Source organism: Triticum dicoccoides, chromosome 2B (assembly GCF_002162155.2).
Source record: "Triticum dicoccoides isolate Atlit2015 ecotype Zavitan chromosome 2B, WEW_v2.0, whole genome shotgun sequence".
In the NCBI taxonomy this organism is placed as follows: domain Eukaryota; kingdom Viridiplantae; phylum Streptophyta; class Magnoliopsida; order Poales; family Poaceae; genus Triticum; species Triticum dicoccoides.
In genome coordinates this window covers 136,631,524-136,651,408 of record NC_041383.1, presented here as the reverse complement: position 1 = coordinate 136,651,408, position 19,885 = coordinate 136,631,524, and positions in this window count along the sequence as shown.

The window sequence follows — 19,885 nt, the reverse complement described above, 5'->3', positions numbered from 1 at the left end:
TCTCGTATAGCTAGCGATAGCTTAGCCACAATGCCCTATTGCCACCTCATGTGTCCCATTGTGGCGATCCCTTTGCCTATAAAAAGGAGACCCAAGGCACCCAGGAGAAGGATTCGGACTTTTGGACAAGTTACGCCCACCGTAGCTAGTTCAAGAACACAAATACACATCCAAGCAAGACTAGGGCATTACGCATCTCTGCGGACCGAACCTGGTTAAATGATCTATGTGTGCCTGTTCTAATTGCTGATCCTGCTCTCCTCACGACCCAACGCCCTGCAACCGCATAATGGATCCTTGTGATCCCATAGGTGTCGTTTCCCACCGACATCTTTGGCGCGCCAGGCAGGGGGCGCCCAGTAGTGAGCATCTAGTTTAGTAGCTAGTGGCACAGCTCCTCATCGCCATGGCTCCCAAGAAGAAGATGACCACGACAGTTGGTTCATCTGGGACCGGGTTGCCTGTACCGGTCCGGACCAACAGCGGGCTAGTGGCGGAAAGAACCCGTGGCGCGGCCCACGAGCACCCACATCATCATGGCAGTCCGGGTCCGATGAGCGGCGTCATTTGTGCGCCAGGCGACGAGCCACATGCCGCAAACTCCAGAGACGGAGTCCCCCCCCCCCCGCAGGCGGCGCCGGGCCCTCCAGGGGTGTCGTCGCGCCATCGGACAGCGGCGTGGCGACCTCCAAGATGACAACACCGGCGCCCACGGCGTGCTTGTCTCAGGTCATGCGCGATGAGAAGCGCCGCCCCGCTGGTGCCCAGGGCGCCGCCCGGGGAAGAGTCATGTGCACCCTTCACATGTTGAGGAGGGCCAGCATGCGTGCCAAGGTGTTGACGGAAATGGTAGGCGGCCACAGGGCCATGATGCGCTCCTTCTAACGTAGTTAGAAGTCGAAGCCGTCGCGGTCCACACAACTTTCGCCGCCACCCACACCAACGGAAGCTCTGGCGCGCGCGTAGCTGCTCCCCGAGTTCCCTCCTGCTGTGGAGAAACTCGACGAATGGAGGGCCACCGTTCGGAGCCTCGTCGGCATCGCTAATCAAGATCAGCCTCAGCCAGCAGGGCCTGTAGGCCGTTGCTCCGTCGAGCAACAGCATGCTAGCGACAGACGGGCCCGGGCCGACGCGGCCACGGTGCATTCTCCTCCTTCGTGCCAGCTACCGCGGATATCAACCCATCGCAGTGATGCTCATGATGATGCCTCCATCGCGTCGTCCGACCCGCGAACCCACCGTGATCAACGCCAAGTTCTTCAGGAGCGAGCTCACGAAGACGCCCAGACCACCATTGAGCACCGAGGCGACACGCGCCACCAGTTGGACAGGCGGGCATGACCCACTATGGACCACCCAGCGCTGGGAGGCTACGGTGGCCTACCTTATGAGGTGGGCTATCCGGCCTTCACGCGTGATCTATGGCAGTTCCAGTGGCCCTCCCACCGCACGTTCAAGCCCGACGTTGGCGAGAAGTACAATGACAAGACTCACCCGTCAGAGTTCCTCATCATTTACACCATCGTGATGCAAGCTGCTGGGGCTCGCGACGATAAGGTGCTCGCCAATTACTTCCCGTTAGCACTCAAGCCCAATGTTATGTCATGGTTAATGCACTTGCCGGTGGACTCCATTTCTTCTTGGGAGGATCCGTGCCATGAGTTTGTTGGCGCCTTTACCGGAGGTCGTCAAGCTCATGGCCAGGTGAGCGATCTGCATATCATCCCCTAGAAGGAAGGAGAGAACATGTGCAAGTACATCCAGAGGTTCAGCCGAGTGCAGTACAACATCCCGGACATTCATCCCACCGCCGTGATTAGCGCGTTGCACCAGAACATGCGCAACCGCAACATGCGTGAAGAGCTGGCGATGAACAAGGTCAAAGATGTGGCAGAACTCTATGTTCTGGCCGACATGTGCGCTTGGGCTGAAGAGGGGAGGAAGTACCCAGGAAAAGATGCCGGTGTGGAAACCGACTCCACGGATGATACCGCCGCCCCGATGAAGAAGGGTCGGCATTGTAACAGGAAGTGCAGGGGCAAGACCGTGCTTGCCGTCGAGGGGTCCGGCGACACCGGCACCGCCAAAAAGGCCAAGGCAAGCGACTCCAGCAAGGAGGTTGCCGGGTGTGCCACCTGCCGGGCCTTGGTGGCTGCCGACAAGCCGGGGGGGGCGACAAGCAGTATTGCAAGATCCACCACACCAAAGGCCACGATCTCCAGAATTGCCAACAAGTAGAGCTGCTTGCCGAGAAGCAGAAGGCTGAGTACAAGAGGAGGGACAAGGATAAGGGCCAAGATGGTGTCGGGGGACCCGACAAGAAGCGCGGCGGTCAAGGAGGTCGTCGCGGTAAGGATAATCAGCAAGAGAGGCCCTCCCGCAGTCGCGATAATAAGTAGGAAGACGATGATCGTGGCGAGGACGATGAGTCTGACGACCATGAGTTTCAGAAGGCTATGGAGGCCATATGCGTCGATGGTGGTGCCTCGCTGCATGCGTCCCACCGCCAGCTCAAGCAGTGGGTGTGTGAGATCATGGCGGCAGAGCCATCACTCGACGCACGGAAGACGCTGAAGTGGTCCAGCATGCCTATCATCTTCGACACTGAGGACCATCCTCACCGCACTACTGCGGTCGGATGCTTGCCGTTGTTGGTCTCACCAACAATCCGCAACCTCAAGGTGACAAAGATGATAGTTGACGGCGGGGCCGGTCTGAACTTGATCTCGCCTGTTGTGGTCAAGAGGCTACAGATCCCTGATGGGGACCTCGAGGAGATGGGAACGTTCCAAGGGGTCAACCCGGGGAGGAGCCAGCCGAGGGGGAAGGTCATGCTGCCCATGATGTTCGGGGGTGAGCTAAACTACAGGACGGAGAGGACTGTCTTTGATGTACCCAAGATCCCCCTGCCTTACAATGGGATCCTCGGCCGCCCGGCGCTGGCCCAAAATTCATGGCGGACTCTCACTACGCCTACAACACGCTGAAGATGCCCGGGTCGATGAACATCATCACCGTCCCCTCCGAGAGGAAAGACGCGTTGATTAGCGCTGACCAACTCTACCAGGAAGTAGTTGCAGCAGCTACCGCCAAGGTACCTGCTCCTGCCATTGAGGCCCCGGGAGGAAAGAAGACCGGCGGGACTCCTCGCACCCACTCCGGCAAACGCACCTCTTCGAGGTGTTGCGTTTCCATTGAGGACGTGCCAGAGAGCTCCACCGGAATGAGCAAGAAGTCTAGAGCTGTGCCACCAGAGACCAAGAAGGTGTCCGTCAAGGACGACAGCACGGGAAGGGCTTTCACCATAAGCTCCACCCTCGATGACAAATAGGAAAGCGAGCTTGTCACTTTCCTGCGGGCGAATGTCGACGTGTTTGCGTGGCAAGCATCCGACATCCCCGGCGTTCCCAGGGAAGTGATTGAGCACCATCTTGCTATCTGTCCTCATGCACGGCCCGTCAAGCAGAAGGTCAGGAAGCAGGCTCTGGAGAGGCAAGAGTTCATCACGGAGGAGATCAGGAAACTAGAGGCGGCAGGCTTGGTGAGGGGGGTGCTCCATCCGACATGGTTGTCCAACCCGGTGGTGGTGCGCAAGGCAAACGGGAAGTGGAGACTGTGTATTGATTATACAGACATCAATAAAGCTTGTCCAAAGGATCCCTTCCCGTTACCGCACATCGACCAGATTATTGACTCCATGGCCGGGTGTGATCTGTTATCATTCCTCGATGCCTACTCAGGGTACCACCAGATCTTCATGACAAAATAAGATGAGGAGAACACAACATTCATCACCCCATGTGGTACGTATTGCTTTTTACGGATGCCTTTCGGGTTGAAGAGTGCTGGCTCGACCATCGCGAGAGCGGTCCAAATCGGTTTTGAGCCCCAGTGACATAGAAATATGGAAGCTTATATGGATGACATAGTGGTCAAAACCAAGTACAAGGCGACGCTCGTGCAAGATCTGGGGGAAACATTTGCAAACCTGTGCAAGATCAACCTCAAGTTGAACCCTGAGAAGTGTGTCTTTGGTGTCCCGTCCGGCAAGCTTCTCGGGTTCTTTGTGTCGCAGTGTGGGATTGAGGCAAACCCTGATAAAATCAAGGCCATCGAACAGATTGAGGCACCCAAGCAGATCAAGGATGTGCGTCGGCTCACTGGCTGCGTTGCCTTCATGAGCAGATTCATCTCCAGGTCTGCCAAACGTGCCCTCCCTTTCTTCAAAATTCTGAAGAAGGCAAGCCCAATGGAATGGACCCCAGAGGCAGAGGCGGTGCTGCAAGACTTGAAGAAGTACATCTCCTCCACGCCGATACTAGTTGCGCCTAAACCACAAGAGCCGTTGCTGCTATATCTGGCGGCGACGAATCAATTGGTCAGCGCTGCGCAAGTGGCGCAGAGGGAGGTCAACAAAGAAACAATCACGACGGCAGGCTTGGTGGATGGCGAGACGAAGTTCCCCCTGGCAGGGCCTAATCCCGGCAAGCCGGGGCGTCCGGAAGAGTATGGTACCGGCAAGATAGAGCCTGCTCAACCAGGTGAAGTGATGCAAAAGAAGAAGGTGATGCAGCACCCGGTTTACTTTGTTAGCTCCCTCTTGCAAGGGGCTAGGTTAAGGTACTCCGGTGTGCAGAAATTGCTCTTCGGCCTCCTTATGGCCTCGAGGAAGCTGCATCACTACTTCCAGGCACACAATATCACTGTTGTTACCCGTCTTCCTTTTCAACGGATACTGTATAACCCGGATGCAACGCGAAGGGTTGTGGAATGGGCCTTGGAACTGTCAAGTTTTGGTTTAAAGTTTGAAAGCACCTCGATAATCCAGAGCCGAGTGTTGGCGGAGTTCGTTGCAGAATGGACCTCGACGCCTGATGAAGAGGTCCAGGAGAACACTCTCCCCAGCAAGGAAACGAGCCGCAATTGGGTCATTTACTTTGATGGGGCTTTCTCGCTGCAAGGCGCCGGTGCTGGTGTGCTGCTTGTCACGCCCACCGGAGAGCACCTCAAGTATGTCATCCAAATGCACTTTCCCCGGGAGATGTCAACAAACAACACCGCCGAATACGAGGGCTTACTTGTCGGTCTCAGGATCGCAGCAGACCTCGGAGTCAAAAAGCTCATCGTCACGGGCGATTCGCAGCTTGTCGTTAGGCAGATCAATAAGGACTATCAAAGCCCGTTGATGGAGGCTTACATCGATGAAGTGAGGAAACTGGAGGAGCGCTTTGACGGTATACAGGCAGAGCATGTCAAACGACATCGCCGACTACCTGTCAAAGCGCGCTGCCCTCAAGCTACCTGTGGAACCAGGAACCTTTGTGCTTCAGTTAACTCAACCGTCCATCGAACCATCAACGGGGCAGAACAAGCGGAGGAAGCTAGGCCCCGGCAAGTACTTCCCCACCGAGCTCCCCAGAGCCACTGGCGAAGGTGTTGCCGTGGATGCCGATCCTGCCACGAGGCAACCGACTCTGGCAAGGCCCCAGGCCATGGCCGTAGAGACGACCGCTCCCGTGGCAGAAGAGATGCCTTTAGTCCTTGCCGTCGAGCCACAGGCTCCGGCATGGGTGCAGCACACCGTCCGATTCCTCCAAATAGGAGAGCTTCCTGAGGAGCAGGAAGAAGCAGAGAGAGTAGCCCGCCGGTCTGCTCTGTACCAATTCGTTGACAACGTCTTGTACAGAAAAAGACCGAATAGGGTGAAATTGACAGGCATCTCCCGGGAGGAAGGACTGGGGCTGTTGGCGGAGATACATGGAGGCATATGTGGCACCCACATAGGGTCAAGGGCCCTTGCCGGCAAGGCTTTCCGGCAAGGTTTCTTTTGGCCCACTACCCTCCAGGATGCGACGGCACTAGTAACCAAGTGTGAAGCGTACCAGTTCCATTCGAAGAAGCTTCAGCAACCAGCTCAAGCCCTTCAGACCATCCCTCTCTCCTGGCCATTCTCGGTCTGGGGGCTCGACATATTGTGCCCTTTCCCCTGTGCTGTCGGGGGCTTTGAATACTTGTATGTTGCAATCGACAAGTTCACAAAGTGGCCAGAGGTGGAAGCGGTGAGGAAGGTGATAGCGCAATCAGCCATCAAGTTCTTCAAGGGGCTAGCTTGCCGTTTTGGTGTACCCAACAGGATCATCACTGACAACGACACATAGTTCACAAGCCATGCCTTCATGCAGTACATCGGGGATCTTGGCAGCAAGGTCTGTTTTGCTTCTGTGGCACACCCACGAAGCAATGGCCAAGCGGAGAGAGTGAACGCTAAAGTTCTGCGAGGCTTAAGAACGAAGACTTTTGACAGGCTACGGAAGAGTGGAAGGCGCTGGATTGATGAGTTGCAGCGATTCTTTGGTCAATCCGGACGACGCCAAAATCGAGCCACCGGCCAGACACCCTTTGCCCTGGTCTACGAGGCAGAAGCAGTTCTCCGCATGGAACTCATATATAGGTCACCTCGAGTGCTCGCTTATGATGAGTTTGAGCAAGAGCGATTGTGGCAAGATGACGCAACGTTCCTTGAGGAAGATCGTCTCCGGGCGGCTGTGAGGGCAGCATGCTACCAGCAGGCCTTGAGTCGCTACCATAGCCACAAGGTTCATGCCCGGGGCTTTGAGGAAGGCGACCTTGTTCTTCGGCACATCCAATCAGCCAAGAATTCCAACAAGTTGACGCCAAAGTGGGAAGGCCCTTATTGGGTAACACGAGTCACCAGGCCTGGCGCAGTCCGCCTGGAGACCGAAGATGCCATTCTAGTGAGCAACTCCTGGAACATCGAGCATCTTCGCAAGTTTTACCCATAAGGCGCGGCCACCGGGTCCCCCGACAAGCCACCTTTTGTACAAGCCTTGCCGACAAGGCATGTAACCCTTTGTACAAAGCCAGGCGCAGACCCTGAGAATAAATAAACGAAGCGCTGGCGCCCTAAGTTATAGCATGCATGCTAGTTTGAGTCTCCCCCTCGGTTAGGGTTGATAGTGCTTAGCAGAGACTAACCCCTAGCATAGAGGTCGAGTTCGCGTCATTTTGTTCCTATCTATCCTCTTTGGTGCGCAGGGTGCATGAACGTTTCCGCCAAGCCAAGTGGAAGGAAGAGAACAAGCCGGTGCTCCGGACCCGGCAAGCCAAGCTTGCCGAGGGCCAAAGACACAAGGGACCACCCACGGCAATTCATGATTGCCGGGCGCTGCAGATGCAGATAAGTTTTCCCATTCCTTGTCATGCATTTCCATATAAAGCTTGGGACGTATGGAACCTCGTTTTGTTCTGAGGCCACCGTGCTCCCTTCGTTCCTATCACCCAAGAGCTTCTTGGTTCGGAATGTGGTTGTAGCCGCGCAGCAAGGAAGCAAGCGCAGGGCCCACCCCCACTTCGTCCTTGCCTCCGCCAAAGGACTGGGTATGGATGAACGGAGTGGGGGAGCGGCAAGGCCTGCTGTCGGGCAGTGGTGTTTATATTTAAAAATAACAAGGCTTGTTCCTTGGTATGGGCTTTGCTCACGCATACACACAAAACCCGGCAAGCCCCCTTTTTCCATTAATACGTTCCATACAGGTACAGTTGTACGGAATATAAACATGAACAGGAAGATTACAGGTTTTAGATCTAATAAATCCCTTGGGCTTGCAAAAAAGAAGATAAGGTGCCCGTAATCCCTTTCTTGTCCCTCTCCTTAGGAAATGAAACAAGAAGGAAAAAGGGGCAGAAGAAGCGCCTAGGCAAGGTACAAGCCGCAGAAGGCACCAAGAGAACATGTCGGTGGTTGCCTAGGAGAGGGTTGGCGGTGGTGGCACCGGAGGAATAGCTGGAAGATGAGGCAGCGGTCCGTAAATACGCTATGAAGGCGTTGGTGCCATCGTACTCCGACTTGACGGCCCGCCACCCGCCTTCTTTGCCTTCTCCCCCCCCCTACGCCGGCCGCCCAAGGAGACAACCTCGAGAAGTTCAAGGAGCCGGCGACACGGATGATGGGGTCGCTGATGTCGCCCCGGAGCGGCGCGCCCGACGCCTATTCGGACCCGTCATCCTGCCGCCCGCTACCCTTGTCGTTGCTGCCGCTGTCCTCCTCGCCGCTTTCGTTCAAGGAGGAATCTTCATTGTCAGAGGAGCTCTCCACGCAGCACCTTACACGAGTCCCAAAGTGCCCAAAGACCTTGACGGAGAGGAGGCCGCTCTCCATTAATTTGAAATGGAGAGTGAGCCCCTCCGTCAGGCTGTGGATGCAGGCAAAAGTCTTCCACCCTCGGCGAAGAAACATGACGTAAGGGGCGGGGAACTCGACATTGGCCCATGTGTCGCTCTTCCCGCAGCCCCTCATATGCAGCCGCAGCGCCTGTGGCGGGTCCAGTTCCATCTCCCGCGCAAATGGGGTTGGAAGGCAAAGACGACGGCGCGGCGGCTGGCGCAGCCTAATGAAGAACTTGTAAGGGTTATCCCCGACGTGGCCCTCCACCGGGTGAGGGGCCGCTGGCGGAGGCGAGGCTGATCTACCGCCACGTCCTCCTCTTCCCCGAGCGCCACGACGGCCTCGACCTTGCCCCTCCCCCTCCATATAACGGCCGGCTCCACCGCTACGAGCTCTTGTGGAGGAGCGATGCATTGTCGAGCAGAGACCCTCGCCGCCACCGATGAAGCATCACCGCGCCCTCTCGCCATGGTAGAAAAAAGGAAGGAGCAGAGATGGGGAGAGGCGGATGATGGAGGACTGAGAGGCGCCGTTCCTCCCGCACCCCTCCTTATAAAGGGACAGAAGCAGGGCTCGGTCGCCCCTCTCGGCCAATCCGGCTCATTAAAGGTGACAGCAGGTGAGGCTGTCGACCGCCCTCCCCGCCCAATTGAAGGCGCGTGGGAATCGACCCACGCGCGCACGTCCTCCCATATCCCGCACACCTGCCGTTCACTCTGCATCGCGCATGCGGCGTACGTGGCGTGAGAGACGGGCATAATGGCAACGGTTCCCAAGTGAGGACAGTAAATGAGCAGTGGCCCTGCGGTCTCGAAGGGTCACGTAAGCCGCCTCTTTACTATTTACCACAGATGACGCAAGCATGCTTAGATCACCCGCGCACGCAACCCCCACGTCACACATTCAACGTGGGTCATGGGGAAGCGTAGCGGACAAAAAGATACCGCGGTACAAACCGCCCCACCTGCCCGCGCACCATTTTTGGGCCTGGCCCAACAACGTGTCACACTTATGTATGGACCAGGCCCGGGGGGCTCCTGTCGGTGTACCAAAATAGGGGCGCTCTTTTGTACCCCTTATTCATGCACGGGTAGTCCGAGCCGCGCCCACGGCCACGCTTAAGCAGGGCAGAGACAGGAAATCAAAGCCACAACACAGGATCAATGCAGCACCAAGACAGAAGCATAAGGGACAAGAAGGCGATGTGGTTCCTCCCGGCAGGGTCCTTGCCGGGCGCGGTCCCCACGGCTCCGGCAAGGGCCTTGCTGGGGCAGCCTGCCCGACGCCAGCAGAGTGCACCTCCCTCGAGCCCCAACACCTCCAACGCCACTAACCGCGTTGGAGCCAAGGCTCGGGAGGCCCTCCACAATGACATGCAGATCTCTGTGAAGACAAAGGATAAACACTCCAAATCAGGGGAGGAATAAAAAGCGACGAACCTCAACGGGGTTCTCACCGAAGGAAACCACAAGACCCCCGGCAAGGTCCTTGTCAGGGACGATTTCAACACCGCGGCAAGGCCCTTGGCGGGGCCCCGGCAAGGCCCTTGCTGAGGACATCCGCGAGGCCACGGCCAGGCCCGCGCCCGTCAAGCCTTTGCCTCCACTCCCATGCAGCTGCCAGCCCACCCGCGGGGCAGGCGCCTGCGTGTCAACATGGGGCTTCTCACCAACTCAGCGCATGCCTACGTGGTGGCATGCAAACCTTCATGAAGGCCCTACCGTCGTGCCACCTCGACTGCCTGCTAGCTTACATGGCACTGACCACCTTGTTGGCCCAGACGCGTGTCAAGAAAAGACAAGGCAGCGGTAAAGTAAAGAAGACACGTCAGAGGCGCATTAAATGTGTCTTGTCCCGTATAGCTAGCGATAAGCTTAGCCACTGTGCCCCATTGCCACCTCCTGTGTGCCACTATGGCGATCCCTTTGCCTATAAAAGGAGACCCAAGGCACCCAGGAGAAGGATTCGAACTTTTGGACAAGTTACGCCCACTGTAGCTAGTTCAAGAACACAAATACACATCCAAGCAAGACTTGGGTGTTACGCATCTCTGCGGCCCGAACCTGGGTAAACGATCTGTGTGTGCCTGTTGTAACTGCTGATCCTTCTCTCCTCGTGATCCAGTGCCCTGCAACCGCAGAAGGGATCCTTGTGATCCCATAGGTGTCGTTTCCCACCGACAGAAGCCTTTATAGCTTGGTGGCAGTGATTGAAGAACTCTGTCAATGACACTATCATCAGGAAGATTAACTCCCAGTTGAGTCAAGTGGTTATGGTACCTAGACATTCTGAGTATGTGTTCACTGACAGAACTATTCTCCTCCATTTTGCAGCTATAGAACTTGTTGGAGACTTCATATCTCTCAACTCGGGCTTTTGCTTGAAATATTAACTTCAACTCTTGGAACATCTCATATGTTCCATGACGTTCAAAACATCTTTGAAGTCCCGATTCTAAGCCGTAAAGCATGGCACATTGAACTATCGAGTAGTCATCAGCTTTGCTCTGCCAGACGTTCATAACGTCCGCAGTTGCTCCTGCAGCAGGCTTGCACCTAGCGGTGCTTCCATGAAATAATTCTTCTATGCAACAATGAGGATAATCCTCAAGTTATGGACCCAGTCCGTGTAATTGCTACCATCATCTTTCAACTTAGCTTTCTCTAGGAACGCATTAAAATTCAAAGGAACGGTAGCATGGGCCATTGATCTACAACAACGTAGACATGCAAAAACTATCAGGACTAAGTTCATGATAAATTAAAGTTCAATTAATCATATTACTTAAGAACTCCCACTTAAATAGGCATCCCTCTGGTCATCTAAATGATCACGTGATCAGAATCAACTACACCATGTCCGATCATCATGTGAGATGGAGTAGTTTTCAATGGTGAATATCACTATCTTGATCATATCTACTATATGATTCACGTTCGACCTTTCGGTCTCAGTGTTCCGAGGCCATATCTTCATATCCTAGGCTCACCAAGTTTAACCTGAATATTCTGCATGTGTAAAAGTGGCTTGCACCCGTTGTATGCGAACGTAGAGCTTATCACACCCATGTCTCGGCACGACGAACTGTAGCAACTGTGCATACTCAAGGCGAACACTTATACCTTGAAATTTAGTGAGGGGTCATCTTATAATGCTACCGCCGTACTAAGCAGAATAAGATGCATAAAAGGTATACATCACATGCAATCAAAATATGTTACATGATATGGACATCATCATCTTGTGCTCATGATCTCCAACACCGAAGCATCGTCATGATCTCCATGGTCACCGGCTTGACACCTTGATCTCCATCGTAGCATCATTGTCGTCTCGCCAACTATTGCTTCAACGACTATCACTACCGCTTAGTGAAAAAGTAAAGCAATTACATGGCGATTGCATTTCATACAATAAAGCAACAACCATATGGCTCCTGCCAGTTGCCGATAACTCTATTACAAAACATGATCATCTCATACAACAATTTATATCTCATCATGTCTTGACCATATCACATCACAACAAGCCATGCAAAAACAAGTTAGACGTCCTCTACTTTGTTGTTGCAAGTTTTACGAGGCTGCTACGGGCTTCTAGCAAGAACCGTTCTTACCTACGCATAAAAAACACAACGATTTATGGGGGTTTAAAACCCAAGATTCTAAATGTTTGAGGACGAGCCAAGACGCTGGTCAGGCTGTAATTCGTTCCCATTCCTTGCATGGGACCTAAACATGCACCCAAGGACACATGCATGTATAATTTTTCTAGTCATTTTGGTGAACTGGAGCATGTATTTGTAGTTCAGATTTGAATTATGGATATTAAATGCCTAGGGAACTCAATTAGTGTATAAAAAGGCCAAACGAACCCTGAATAAGTGTAAATTCCAGCATGAATATCATGTTGTTCCATGTTGCCCGTAGAAGAAAATACAAGGCGAAAAGAGGGAGCGACTACGTTTTGCCACAAGGGGAACATGCTTCCCTATCAAAACCATCAGGCTTCCTTGAGAGAATCTCCGGTTTGTAAGAGGTTTGTAATAAAGCTTGGCCCAAATTGGCAATGTTTTTACCACGACATATATGTGTCATGACGTGACACCATGCCACCTTTGATGATTTTCTGGCGAGTTTTGGATTTTATGGGGATTTAAAATCCAAGATTCCAAATGTTGGAGGACGAGCCAGAGTCGTGCGCGCATTACGCATGGAGGAGGGCACAATATGGGCATTCCGCTTCAGCTTCTCTAGCAACCAGAATGTCTTTCGCCTCTCTCTTTACAGTCTTTAGTACAACTGTGGTTCATCATTCTTTACTTGGTGCTTCTGTAGTTCTTCAGTATATGTACCTGTGCATCAAATTATGCGTTCGTGGTTGAATATGAAATAAGTGATTGCCTACTTTCAAATACAAAAAGGTGATTTTTAAATTAGGGATTACACTACACACGGTTTGAAAAAGCAAAACGGCTGCGATAGACATGGTGATCACACACGTTTCTACGATCCACTACGTGTGCGACCAATCTCCATCGCACACACGATCAGCCAGGAAAAAACGTGTGCGATCAATCTCCACTGCACACATGATCAGCCAAGAAAAAACATGTGCGATTAACAACAGTATTGCAAACAGTTCTTTCTTATTAAATGTTTGCCATAGTCACCTTATCACACACGCTTCGAAATTATTGACTGTTTGTGATGTTGTGCGCATCGCAAACATTTGGTACTTCTTGTATTAACTGTGTGGGTTGTACGTACTAATGGAAACGTATTCCTTGTATGGACTGTGTGGGATGTACATTCGAACGGAAACGTTTAGCGGGGGCTGACTATGTGGGATGTACTTATGACAGGAAATGATTTCGCCTATATAATGTTTTAGCACTACTGTACGTATAAGCGTATTTGCTCGCTCGCTGGTTGCACGCGACCTCATTTTGCCAAGCATGTGTGCCAGGAGGGCATATCCCCTACAGTTTCTGGGTCGTGTGGGAAGGGGGCCCCTATCGCCCACACTCACTTGGCGACAGTTCCAAATGCCGTCGCGGAAAGGGGTTTAAAACCGTTTGTATAGCACCGACGCGTACCAGTGAGAGGCATACTAGGGACACTATGTATTGTCTATGTATTCACACATGTACTAAGTTTCCGGTTAATACAATTCTAGCATGAACAATAAACATTTATCATGATATAAGGAAATATAAATAACAACTTTAGTATTGCCTCTAGGGCATATTTCCTTCACTTTGGTCCCGGTTCCAGCCACGAACCGGGACCAATGATATGCCTATATATAGTGCCCGCACACTCAGCTCACTGTGCTCTATTTTTTGGGAGAGGTGTGTTGTGCTCTAGCTCACCTCCTATGCACACGAGGTGTTCGATGAAATGCCGAGCCACACTTAAGCTTTCTCCTCTCAAAGCTCCTTGTCCAAAGTCCATTTTCCTCTAGATTTGTCTAGGTTTGGCGGTCTGTCTTGTCCCATTCCCGTCCTCACCGTCGTCGATCGCCCGCGCCGATCTCATCGGCGGCAACACCATGGTGAGCCTCTTGGTATTATCTTCTTTCCAAAAGAGAAAAGTGCTAACTTGTATGATTTAGATAAATACTTGTGTAATTTTCTTACTTTTATTATTGTCTGTTATTATATAGTGTGATGGTTTGGGTATCCGCCTCCGTCGGCCCTCGTCCTGTCTATGATTCGGATGTGGTATATATTATCTTTTATAACTATTTAGTTCATTTAGTGTTTATGACAATTATGCTGACCAACGTGACATAGATTTTTTTTATCTAGGAGGTATGTGAACCGGAAATTCCAACCGGCCCTATTGTCGAGAGGTTAAATTTAGTTGAAGAAGAATACAATTACTTGAAGGAAAAACTGAAAAAAGTTGAGGAGGAGAAGATGATATTGGAGTTGCATGTTGCGGATGCCGTCGATTAGATCAAGATGGATGCAATGTGCTTGAAGATTAGAAAGATTAAAAAGTATGTCATTCATACTGAGGCTTGGTATCATTATGTCGTTGGATCAATTGTTACCTTAGTTGCGATTATGATCACATTTGTTGTTGCATTGAAATGTTTTACATAGTTTCAACGTATGGTGTAATTAGATGCTCTAGAGACCTATATGTTGTTCAATAGAACTATGTATGTACTTTGGTTTTAATGTGATGATGAACTTCTATTAATTTGGTCACTGATCTATTCATGATGTACGCAGATGAACCGGCAATGGATGTATGGTAACAGAAGCACCTCCGAGTACATTAAGGGCAGGAATAATTTTCTTGCAGTGGCTGAGGAAAATAAGAAGAATGGTATTATGTGTTGTCCATGCCCTATATGTGGGAATACGAGGTCTTACTCTGACTTGAAAACCTTTCACACCCACCTGCTTTATAAGGGTTTCATGCCACACTATAATGTTTGGACCAAGCACGGAGAAAGAGGGGTTATGATGGAAGACAGCAAAGAAGAAGAGGATGATACCAACTATGTGCCCCCCTGAATACGGTGATGCTGCAACGGGGGAAGCTGAAGATGCTGCAACGGGGGAAGCTGAAGATCAAGAGAATCAGATGATGTGCCCGGTAATGATCTTCGCTGAGTCATTGTTGATGCAAAGAGACAATGCGAAAGTGTAAAGGAGAAGCTGAAGTTCGATTGCATGTTAGAGGATCACAAAAAAAGGTTGTACCCCAATTGCAAAGATGGTAACACAAAGCTCGGTACCACACTGGAATTGTTGCAGTGGAAGGCAGAGAATGGTGTACCTGACAAAGAATTTGAGAAGCTACTGAAAATATTGAAGAAGAAGCTTCCAAAGGATAACGAATTTCCCTACAGTACGTACGCCGCAAAGAAGGTTGTATGCCCTCTAGGATTGGAGGTGCAGAAGATACATGCATGCCCTAATGACTGCATCCTCTACCGCGGTGCGTACGAGGATTTGAACGCATGCCCGGTATGCGGTGCATTACGGTATAAGATCAGATGAGATGACCATGGTGATGTTGATGGCAAGCGCCCCAGGAAGAGGGTTCCTGCCAAGGTGATGTGGTATGCTCCTATATTACCACAGTTGAAACATTTGTTCAGAAACAAAGAGCATGCCAAGTTGATGTGATGGCATAGAGAGGACCGTAAGGAAGACGGGAATTTGAGAGCACCCGCTGACGGGTCGCAGTGGAGAACATCGAGAGAAAGTACTAGGAGGACTTTGCAGGTGATGCAAGGTTCGTATGGTTTAGGTTAAGCGCGGATGGCATTAATCCTTTTGGGAGGAGAGCATCAATCACAACACCTGGCGTGTGACTCTATGTATCTATAACCTTCCTCCTTGGTTGTGCATGAAGCGGAAGTTCATTATGTTGTCAGTTATCATCCAAGGCCCTAAGCAACCCAGCAACGACATTGATGTGTACCTAAGGCCATTAGTTGGAGAACTTTTATAACTGTGGAATGGAAACGGTGTATGTGTGTCGGATGAGCACAAACAACAAGAATTTGACCTACATGCGTTGCTGTTTGTAGCCATCAATGATTGGCCTCCTCTCAGTAACCTTTCAGGACAGACAAACAAGGGATACCACGCATGCACGCACTGTTTAGATGACACCGAAAGTATATACTTGCTCAAATAAAGGAAGAATGTGTACCTGGGGAATTGTCGATTTCTTCCGGCCAACCATCAATGTCAAAATAAAGGCAAGCATTTCAAAGGCGAGGCAGATCACCGGAAGAAGCCCGCCGTCCGTACCAGTGATCACATACTTGCTATGGTCAATTATTTACAAGTAATCTTCAGAAGGGTCCCGGCGGACTATTTGTTCCAAATGACGCTGAGGGATGTGCACCCATGTCGAAGAAGAAATCTATATTTTGGGACCTACCCTACTAGAAAGACCTAGATGTCCGCTCTTCAATCGACGTGATGCACGTGACGAAGAATCTTTGCGTGAACCAGCTAGGCTTCTTGGGCGTGTATGGGAAGACAAAAGATACACCGGAGGCATGGGAGGACCAGCAATATGTGCACAAAAAAGACGACATGCCTCCCAAGCAGTATGAAGGTCCTGCCAGCTACGCTCCTACCAAAGAAGAGAAGGAAATCTTCTTTGAACGCCTGCTCAGTATGAAGGTCCCGTCTGGCTTCTCGTCGAATATAAAGGGAATAATAAATATGCCAAAGAAAAATGTCCAGAACCTAAAGTCTCATGACTGCCACATGATTATGACGCAACTGCTTCCGGTTGCATTGAGGGGGCTTCTACCGAAAAACGTTTGATTAGACATTGTGATGCTATGTCCATTCCTCAATGCAATCTCTCAGAAGGTGATTGATCCAGAAATCCTACCAAGGTTAATGAGTGATGTGGCGCAATGTCTTGTTAGTTTCAAGCTGGTGTTCCCACCATCCTTCTTCAATATCATGATGCACGTCCTAGTTCATCTAGTCGACGAGATTGTCATTCTGGGCCCTGTATTTCTACACAATATGTTCCCCTTTGAGAGGTTCATGGGAGTCCTAGAGAAGTATTTCTGTAACCGTGCTAGGCCAGAAGGAAGCATCTCCATGGGCCATCAAACAGAGGATGTCATTGGTTTTTGTGTTGACTTCATTCCTGACCTTAAGAAGATTGGTCTCCCTCAGTCGTGATGAGGGAAGACTGAGTGGAAAAGGCATGCTAGGAGGGTACTCAATAATATGTAGGGACGGGCATTCTTCATCTCAAACACACTACACAGTTCTACAGAATTCTACCTTGGTGACCCTGTATGTTGATGAACACAAGAACATTTTGCGCTCCAAACACCTAGAGCAGTGTGACGACTAGATTACATGTGAACATATCAGGACTTTCGGCAGTTGTTTGCAAACACGTCTCAGGAGTGAAAACACTGTTTATGATGAGTTGTACTCATTGGCCAAGGGACCATCTTCGACTATATTGACTTACAAAGGGTATGAGATAAATGGGAATACATTTTACATAATCGCCCAAGATCAAAAGAGCACCAACCAAAATAGCAGTGTCCGCTTTGATGCAGCAACCAAGAGGGGAAAGGACACATATTATGGTTACATAGTGGAGATATGGTAACTTCACTATGGACATGATTTTAAGGTCCCTTTGTTTCAGTGCCAATGGGCCAAAACCCTGATACTTTGAAAGAGATTGTCCATTTTGTACACAAAGTGCATCCAGTTTTTGCCGTAACCCTCTCAACTTTTTAGCACATGCTATGTGGGTGAAATGATGATATCATGCCAACTTTTAGCCTTTTCAGAGTTCATTTGTAGTGCTTTTCAATTTCAGAGTCATTTAGCTCAAAAAAATCAGTAAATGCATGAAAAATACCAAATGAAGTCAGAAAGGGTTGAAAATTTACGATGTGGCTTTGAATGGTGCATTTTGAACACACAAAAAGTCTGGAGTTCAAATAAGTTCAAAAAAAATCCCTTTGTAAAAGATGAGTTTTCGTCCAAAACTCCGATACTTCAAAAGAGATTGTCCATTTTGTACACGAAATGCATCCAGTTTTTGTCGTAACCCCCACAACTTTTTAGCACATGCTATGTGGGTGAAATGATGATACCATGCCAACTTTCAACCTTTTCAGAGTTCATTTGTAGTGCTTTTCAATTTCAGGGTCATTTAGCTAAAAAAACAGTAAATGCATGAAAAATACCAAATGAAGTCGGAAAGGGTTGAAAATTGATGATGTGGCTTTGAATGGTGCATTTTGAACACACAAAAAGTCTGGAGTTCAAATAAGTTCAAAAAATGAAATCCCTTTGTAACAGATGAATTTTTGGCCGAAACCCCGATACTTCAAAAGAGATTGTCCATTTTGTACACGAAGTGCATCCAGTTTTTGCCGTAACCCTCTCAACTTTTTAGCACATGCTATGTGGGTGAATGATGATACCATGCCAACTTTCAACCTTTTCAGAGTTCATTTGTAGTGCTTTTCAATTTTAGGGACATTTAGCTCAAAAAAATTAGTAAATGCATGAAAAATACCAAATTAAGTCAGAAAGGGTTGAAAATTGATGATGTGGCTTTGAATGGTGCATTTTGAACACACAAAAAGTCCAAATAAGTTCAAAAAAATGAAATGCCTTTGTAACAGATGAGTTTTTGTCCGAAACCCTGATACTTCGAAAGAGATTGTCCATTTTGTACACGAAGAGCATACAGTTTTTGCCGTAACGCTCTCAACTTTTAGCACATGTTATGTGGGTGAAATGATGATACCATGCCAACTTTTAACCTTTTCAGAGTTCATTTGTAGTGCTTTTCAATTTCAAGGTCATTTAGCTCAAAGAATGAACTATTAGCAAAGAGAATGAACTAATAGCAAAAAGAATGAACTAAAAATAATCAATTAAAATATTCTGTTATGATCAACTAAAACAAACTATAATATTCTTCAATAGCAAAAAGAATCAACCAAAAAGCTTTTATAAAACTCTAATAGCAAAAGGAATCAGCTAAAAATCTTTTATAAACGTCTAGTATTTTTGAAACTAAAATTATATAAAATTTATGCAACCAAAATCATCAAAGTATTTTTTGTTCAAAACATTAATGGCAAAAGGAATTTTCATAAAGAAATTTTTCGTTAGAAACTTTAATAGCAAACTAAAATAACAAAATATGTTTTTGACTAAAACAGACATTTAAAATAACCTAAAAAGTACCAACTTGAATATAATGATAAAACACAATAATATTAAATAGCAGGGAAAAGAATCACTCAAAAATCTATTTTTATAGTAAAGTTATTCACAAACTAGTGATTCACACAAATTTAACAGAATTCAAATTTAAACTATTCAAAAAGAATCACTCAAATTTGAATTTTTTGTGACCTAACAGGAAAAAGAATCACTCAAAAATTGTAAGTATTTAGCTGTAAGTAGAAAAAAAGCAAAAAAGAAAAAAAATGCCACCTACTGGGCCACCACGGCCTGAATACGACTAGAAACCCAGCTATTTGGGCCAGTATTCAGGCCCGCAGAAGGCCTAGTAGGCCCACACGCATAGTAGTGTGAGATTAGGCCCGTAGGCCTGCAGTTCAGAGGAGTTCGAGAGAGATGGCGGGGCAGAGCTTACTCTGGATGTGTCTCAGCTAGCGAGGTGGGACTAAACATCCCACCGCGCCGCGGCTATGCCAGGCGCAGGCCATTGGTCCCGATTCGTGGCACCAACCGGGATCAGTGCCCACCTTTGGTCCCGGTTCGTGCCACCAACCAGAGATCTTGGTGGCACAAACCGGGACCAAACGTGGGCATAGGTCCCGGTTGGTGCCATGAACCGGGACCAAAGCTTCATGTATATAAGAAACACTTGTGAAAATTTTCATTTTCATCTCGCAGTTCCCCCCGACGACGCCGATCTCCTCGACGCCTTGAGGCTGCCCCAAAGTCGTCGCTATCACCGTCACCCATGCCCCTGCCCGGCCCTCAAGCCCACGCCGAAGCCGTCCGCCACCCATGCCATCATAGTCCGCCGCCCCCGAGCGAGCCCAGCCGCTCCCCTGCGCCCCGGACCGCACACACCATCATCATCGTCGCTGGCTCCCTCGCGTGTCGCCCCTGCCGTCGCCAGCCGACGCCGTCGCCGGCTCCCTCGCGCGCCGCCGTCGCCCCCGCGCATGCCCGGCCAC